The sequence below is a fragment of the Papaver somniferum genome, unplaced genomic scaffold (genome assembly GCF_003573695.1).
Source record: "Papaver somniferum cultivar HN1 unplaced genomic scaffold, ASM357369v1 unplaced-scaffold_125, whole genome shotgun sequence".
NCBI lineage: Eukaryota > Viridiplantae > Streptophyta > Magnoliopsida > Ranunculales > Papaveraceae > Papaver > Papaver somniferum.
In genome coordinates this window covers 1523770-1531211 of record NW_020621603.1, presented here as the reverse complement: position 1 = coordinate 1531211, position 7442 = coordinate 1523770, and the positions used below count along the sequence as shown (strand labels likewise).

The window sequence follows — 7442 nt, the reverse complement described above, 5'->3', positions numbered from 1 at the left end:
GTCCCGATATGATTTGGTAAAGCTCGGTTTGGCCCAAGTCCCCATTTGATTTGGTAAAGCTCGGCTTCGCCTCGCCCAAGTTCCCATTTAATTTGGTAAAACTCGGCTTCGCCTCGCCCCAGTCCCGATATGACTGTTGTTACTTGCAGGTTTTTGTCTTCTTGAGTCGAAGGATCGACCGACAATGATGTTACTCCGATCAAAATTGCAGTTGAACCTTGATCTCTAACAATCTACAATTACGAAAGAGAAGAAACTAATAGTTAAAAAGTCGGGAAAAAATAATGTCACCGCTGCATCCAAAATTGTGGTTCCGCCTGGAGCTTTTAATATTGCCAGAAACTAATTGTTTTACAGTCAAAATTGTGGTTCCGCCTGGAGCTTTTAATATTGCCAGAAACTAATTGTTTTACAGTCGGAGAAAATATTACCAGATGCAACAGTTCTTGTTATCTAAAAATGTCCAACTTTAGATGCACCCTGGTATTCACCCTTGTAAGTATATAAGTATCCTTTAAAAAAACTTGTTGGTGCAAGAAGTCATTTTATTACTCCCAATTACCGGACTGAAAGTACATCTATTAAAATGTATAATGTGGGACATAACTTGAATTAACTGTACCATTCTTCGGTTGACTGAGATATACTTTTCAAGAATAATTCAAGAATAGCCGAAGAACTGAAACATCAATTTTATCATATAATCTATCAGTAAATGCCGGTATGATTTCTATTTCGAATTTTTATGACTAAACTGCACTTGAATAGACATCAATGTTTGTTTACCTGTAAGAATACATATAAGGTCATAACAATCCATCCAAGTCCCAGCACATATAACCTATAGAAAATTGGAAATTGGTTCTCCGTTTTTGATTCACATATTATTCGTTTTTATTGCTTTTCTTAAATATAATGATGTTCCGCCAGTAGCAACCCCCATTGGGAGCATATGACAGGAAGTGCCAACCCCAAATACCATCATGCACACGATGATTTATCATTCATTTAAATAATTTTCATGGTTGATTAAAACCAATACTTCGTAGCAAACCAATCCACGATACTGACTGAACCACAACCATCTAACATTGCACAATCAAATTAACCCCAAATTACAAATCAACAGATTTCCACCCAGAAAAGGAAAGCTAATAAATTTTAATACCAACAGTTAATTATTTAACGTCCCTCCCCAATTTCTGAATGCGAAACCACCACATATATATCTGATGGATGGTTTTAGTGCACTATCAAGTAATTAAGACCTATGATGGTAACTTTGCAACATTGTAATGGCAGTTACCAATGAGCCACATAAACACCAGAGAGGGTACTTTCATAAAGTCCGCTTCGACCCATGTTTGTGATAAAAGTTAAAACTGAACTTACACAGACTTTAGGCCTTGCATATGATAACGTAACTGACACATCGGGATTTTGCACTACCCAAATGTCATGAATGAAATCATAATCCAAAAACTAAAACTATAAGTAGTTTTTATGAAAAAAAAAAGTGGTAATAAATCATGAAAATCGTGTGGTTCCAAATTAAATAATTAACAAAGTAAAAACTTTTGAAATTGAACAACTGCAGTAATTAAAAATCTATCTCAGAAGGGGAGGATTTCCTTACTTGAGGAAGTATTCAGATATGGTTCCAGTCTTCTAGGACCAATGCAGCCAAAAATATGCTTAGCGATGTAATATTAGAAAAGCTAAAAATATGAGTTGCAAGACCCGTAATTTACCATACTATTCAGACCAAAGTAGAGCAATACTGTATGAATCAAATTACTTAACTACTTGATATACTTAATTGTTTCATACCCTCATCGAGTCAAATAAAGATAATCAATTTCTAGTCAAAAGGTACAGGCGACTCCCTAACATAATTTTACCAAGACACTGAGCCAGGACAAACAACTAAGCATTTACTATTAACTTAATTCTCTTAAATATTTGTCGCATCAAGAGAATGACTCCTGCTCAAATTAGTATGTGAGCCTCATTAGTAGAGGGTATCACATTACACTGCATTATGTTGCAGAGCTCGTAATAAGTTGTATAGTACTTTGCCGCAAGTATTTCAAAATATTACAAAATAATATTAATCTGTTTTTTCATCATCATAAGCTGCCGAAAAATTCAATAGCTATGTGTGGAAAAGTGAAAAGAAAAACTTAGAAAACTTGCAATTACCATGCCAAAGATCGTAGCAGCAAAGAAGCAATAGAAATAGTAGCATAAAGTAAACCCCCAAAATAATGAAGCCAAACAGCTACGACGGAGAAACAGGTATTATCCCTTCTTGCATACAAATTGAAGAAACATAAATATACGCAGAAGAAACATAAATATACGCAGTATAGAGAAATTAAGGCCAAACATGACCATGTGTGCATCCCGTGTAAACCTAGTCATCCCTCTATTTGTAAATAGAGAAAACCATATGACGATATTCTCACATATTCTACAATTAGCAACCATGTAAATTTAAACACATTGAAGATCCATACCGTCTGATATCTCAAGGCACTATCACTTCGCCGTGGAAAACTTTGAAAGAAGCCTGCAGAATCAGCAATAAACAAACCTTATGCCTTGGTTCTTTCATATTAAAACAAAGGAAACTAAAGAAAAACAAAAACGAAGAGAGTCGCGGGGTCACATAAAAACAAACAATTTTGCTGCGCAAGAGAAAACTATCATGCGTGCAAGAGAAAAAGAATTTTTTTCATTTACAAAGACCATGGATGCCAAATATATCTATCTAAAATTAGACCAAGTACACAGAAGTAGTATTGTGGAGCACAGAACTGAAACCTTACAATTTGCATGCCCTCTCTATCCAGGGGTACATAAAATTCAATGGTTGTGGATATTCCTGAATAGAGCAGAATGCAATCGCATTTATCGGAGAGTAGATCATTCTATCTGACTCTGTCTAAATTCCTCCATTCGGAGTCCCATATCTGCTTTCGATGGCCACCTATATCAGAGAGGACCGTTTCCTGCCAGCTTTCTTTGTTCACAGAATGGCGATGCTTTCAACGCCCACCTCTCCAGGGTCTCAAAGTTGCAACATTTTGTGGCCTGCATGATGTGTTTTTACTTTCAAAACTTAAAATACTCCAGGGGAAATAATTAAGAAAAATATAAAACAGTTAAAATCTAGCTCACTCAATTATAGCACCTACCTTAAGCGCCAAATACCCTAGCCCCTATGCACAGATGCGATAAGAGGGCATATAACAACATAATGTGCTGATTTTATGCTTGGACGTCCACAACTGATTCCAGTAAATACATATATCTCCACTAACCAATCAATAAATCAACAATCAACTCCCACGTCAAGTTGATTTATCATGGAAACTGATTAAAAGTTAGAGAGGTTAAAAACTCACAGAAATTGATTGTCGTTTCCTGGGAAAAAAATCAATAAAAAAAAATACAAAAATTTATAAAACTCACTCACTGAAATACTATCAAGGTTATCAGGAAAAAAAAAAAACTAAAAAGATTAAGATGCGGAAACTGTGCGGCGTGTTACGAGATTGAGATTCATCCTGCTACCATCTTCAGAAGAAAGGGAAGAATGCATCTCAACATTCATAGGATTAGGATAAGAAAATAAACAGAAAGAGAGATTCGGGTTTTGTTATTTTTACCATGGTTGCTGCGGCTAGTTGGAGAAGACGAAAGGATAAGGCTTGTCCTTGGGAACTAATTGGATTAGGATAAGTAACTAATTGGGAAGTACGTACTTGTCGACATTGACATGGTGGAAACAACAACATCATTAGAAGATGCAGGGTTACTTCATATGAACCATGCTGTTCCATGCAAATGACATACCTTCATTGCCCAAAATTTCGAATCGCGTTTCCCTATTAGCAACATGAATAAAATAATATTTACTAAGATAGAAATGCATGATAGACGCCTAAACTAATAATTAGAGTCAAATGGTGTAATTGGGAATACATCTTTTACAGCTGAATCCAACTTGCTAGGTTTTCAAGTTAAGAAAATCTATGGTTTTACCTTCTTTTTAATTACAAATCCCATGCCAGGTTCATCCATGTAACTGTCATCTTTGTGTAGTTGGAGTGCCATAACATGGGTAATGTTAGATGCTCTCCTATGAAAAATCAATCGTTGCATAAACAGTGTTCCCCGCTCCCTGTACAAACAAAACACATAAAAATAAAACCCAAATGTCACCGGCAAGATCACAATTTTGGGTCTAATCATTAGCATATGTGCATACTTAATTCTAGAACCATGAAGCTGTACTGAACCTCTCAATCCTACTAAGGTAATATTAAACAAATAATGTTATCTCCAAAGGGTCCTATGGTATGACGTATTTCATCCCTACAATGCAAATACTATACATACAAAATTTGGATTCAGCTGGCTTTCTGAATCATTAGAAGACAATTCAAATTTTAAAACAAAGCATTATGAGTTGGAATAAAGTGGTTACAGGTCTTGTGTATCATTAAAGTCACTCTCACCAAGTATAACTTTAGAAAGGCTTACGTGTGGTGCACCTCCAGCACAGTACATGGTACCTCCACAATCACCAGTTGCATAATGGCCATTACCATTTGCATTAAAGACACAGTTCTGACAACCACAAAATTAACCTGACCGATCTTGTGATACACTTGATGAATAAGCTTGGTTGGAGTTCAGTTTAAAATCACCTATAATTAAAATGAGTCTTCCCGCACTTGGTTGAACTCCCGGCCATATTTGAAGCTCTAGCATTGATGTAGAGCAAAAAATCCAAAAAATGAATTGGTCTTTGGTTACTTTAGTACAAATGTCCCTGCAATTTCTTTTTATAAGAATTAGGCATATTCAGAAGTGGTAATTTATGTTAAAATTCTATTTTGCTATTAATTTTAGACTTAACTTAGCAACAACCGTACAAAATTTCATAAGATAATCAAGACTTTCAAGGAAGGTAAAGTCTAAAAATCCACAAAGTTGATCATAAAAACGTTGAATTGGTAAAGATACCAAGTGGGGTCAGTAGTAAGACGTTGATGAGAGCAGTCAGTTGCATTACCGTTTCGATGGTATATTTTTCAGAAACATTATCAATCAAACGTGTCTGTTAGCTAAAGGAACAATCACAGGACATTTGAATCTGACAAACTCAACAGTCAAAGATTAGCATGTTAGTGTTGATTTAAGTGATTTACCTGAAATAGGTCCTAAATCTTTTCTCACAATGTCCTCCACCAACAAAAATCTATACCAATACATCAAAAAAGTTAAGTAAAACCAATCCCTCAGGAAAATATCAAATTGTAATTACAGAAGGACTAACAAATAAAAAATTAGATCAACATTAAGGAAAATCAACAAAAATGATTAGAGACCATTACCTTTTCCTAGACAGCAAGGAGCGGGTTTGTGTCCAACTTAAAATTAGGGTAATCTGATGAGTATCTCAGCTTATTCCTAATCATAGAATAAAGTGATTTACTATGATCCAGAGTATGGTACTGTTAACGAAGATCACCTTCAAAACCAAAATAAATATAAGATAATGAAAGAAAAAAAAAAGAGATAGAACAGAAAAACCCCGAAATCATATTGCTAACAAAGCTCACCTGCAAAATCAAAATAAAAATAAGATACTGAAAAAAAAATTTATATCGGATTAAAACCCCGAAATCAAAAGACAAAGAAATCAACGGGTAGAATTAAAAATTATATGGTGGTATCTGTCTCATAATTATTCCTTTACTATAAGTTAGCAGTACAAATCTTCTCTTCATTTAAATCAAAAACCCTAGCTGTAAAAAGTAAAACCTTACCTTTGGAGTAAGAATCTGAATCTTATTAATGTACTATCACCTGGAATATCAAAAAAAGAAGAAAGACTAATATAGTTTCAGAAGAGAAGACCCGGAAAAAACCCGAGAGAAGCATAAACAAAGAGAAGAAGAGCAGCCGAAAAAGAAAAGCTTGTGGTTTAGGGTTTCTTCTTAGGTTTTTCTTTGTTTTTGTTATTGTAGGGCGTAGCAGAGCCTGTAATAAGACTAAAAGAAATCAATTGAGAGAACGCAGAAGAAAGAATGAAAAAAACAGGGTTTTAGAAGAAAACCATTAGAAAGGTTTGTTTGAAGCCTGGACGATCTCATCTGCACATAGAACGTTTTCTTCAGATGAAAACCTGGGTTTGTAGAGAAGAAAACCCAGAGAAGAAAACCTAGGTTTTTTTTTTTATTATTTTTTTTTTATTTTTTCGGGGGATGATAAATATAAAAATTACTTATTTGTAGCCAAAAAACGCCTTGTTTTTCTCTCCTTTTAAGGAAAAGTGAAACGAAGCAATTTTCTGAGTTGGGTGAGGGTCACCGTTCAACGTGGAGCCTAAGGAGCTTAGTATTTTAAAGGAGTTAGATAATGCTTTGGAAATATAGACAATTTTTAGAGGACAAAATTGAAAATGAGAAGGTCATTTTTTTAAGGATGGAAGTTTATCTAATCGTTTGAGGTTTATCTTCGCTTTAATGGCGATTATGGATTATTGGGTTGGGTTTTAAGATCAATAGTGATGCTCTCCAACGACGAAATCTCTATCTTTGTTGTCTCCAGCGACGAACTCTTCATCGAAATCTTCATCATCAACTTATCCGGCGACAAAATCTTCATCGGTGGTCTTTTTGACGACGGAAGCTTCATCACTAGTTACAAGAGATTTGAGCAAATCACTCTTACTTTAGGAGCATTTATTTCTAAAGAAGAAAAACAAACTAAATGGTTAGAATTTAATTCCGAGAAAAAGCATCCTTCTTTCGATTTAATCGGATCTTATTCATACTTGTATTTGTCTTACTCCGGTAATCCTTCTTTTTCTCTTGTCGGATTTCTCGGTATTGTACTCTTGCGGTATGTTCTTATTACTTTGTATTCTCTTACTTTCGATCTTAAACTCATTGTAACCTTGAAATCCCATTAATAAAAAGATTCCTTGTTTATCAAAAAAAAAAAACGCTCAAAATGTTTCGAAGATGTTTGTCATTTTGAAATAAGTTTTATAAAATGTCTTAATTATTTAACATAATTTTTTTTTCCATAGAATACGAAGATAAACGATTCCAATACCTCTTCATTTCAAAAATATGAAGCTCACTGCAAAAAAAATCTAGAGCATCTCGGTTATTCCGAGAACAAAACTATTTTTAAGGCTGGTTCCTATAGGGATGGCAAAGCCCCAGTTTTGCCACTTTTGCACCCACTATGGGCATGGAAAAGTGGCGAACAGACCTGGCTAAGTGGCAAATTTGCCACTTAGCCAGGCCAGGTCAAGTTTCTACCGAACGGTCGAGTCTCGAACGTTCGGTGTAGTTTACACCGACCGGCTTAGTTTAGACCGCCATCGGTTTACCTTTGACCGGTCAGTGTAGTCT

The 7442-nt window shown here is 35.1% G+C and overlaps 1 long non-coding RNA gene across 15 annotated transcripts; it reads right to left on the bottom strand.

The window, feature by feature from the left end:
- Positions 1 to 1970: 1970 nt before the first annotated feature.
- Positions 1971 to 6264, bottom strand: LOC113331480. 15 transcript variants are annotated; one of them, XR_003350956.1, is made up of 9 exons: positions 5409 to 6259; positions 5223 to 5272; positions 4719 to 4852; positions 4051 to 4189; positions 3675 to 3893; positions 3411 to 3429; positions 3201 to 3321; positions 2832 to 3096; positions 2184 to 2572 (listed from the first exon to the last, which is right to left on the bottom strand). It is a non-coding gene; the product is annotated as an uncharacterized LOC113331480 (long non-coding RNA). The 15 variants fall into 15 exon arrangements; XR_003350953.1 differs by having other exon boundaries at positions 3201 to 3893; positions 5409 to 5545; positions 5844 to 5883; positions 6134 to 6252; XR_003350958.1 differs by having other exon boundaries at positions 1971 to 2307; positions 2520 to 2572; positions 2827 to 3096; positions 3201 to 3893.
- Between the last annotated feature and the right edge of the window lie 1178 nt (positions 6265 to 7442).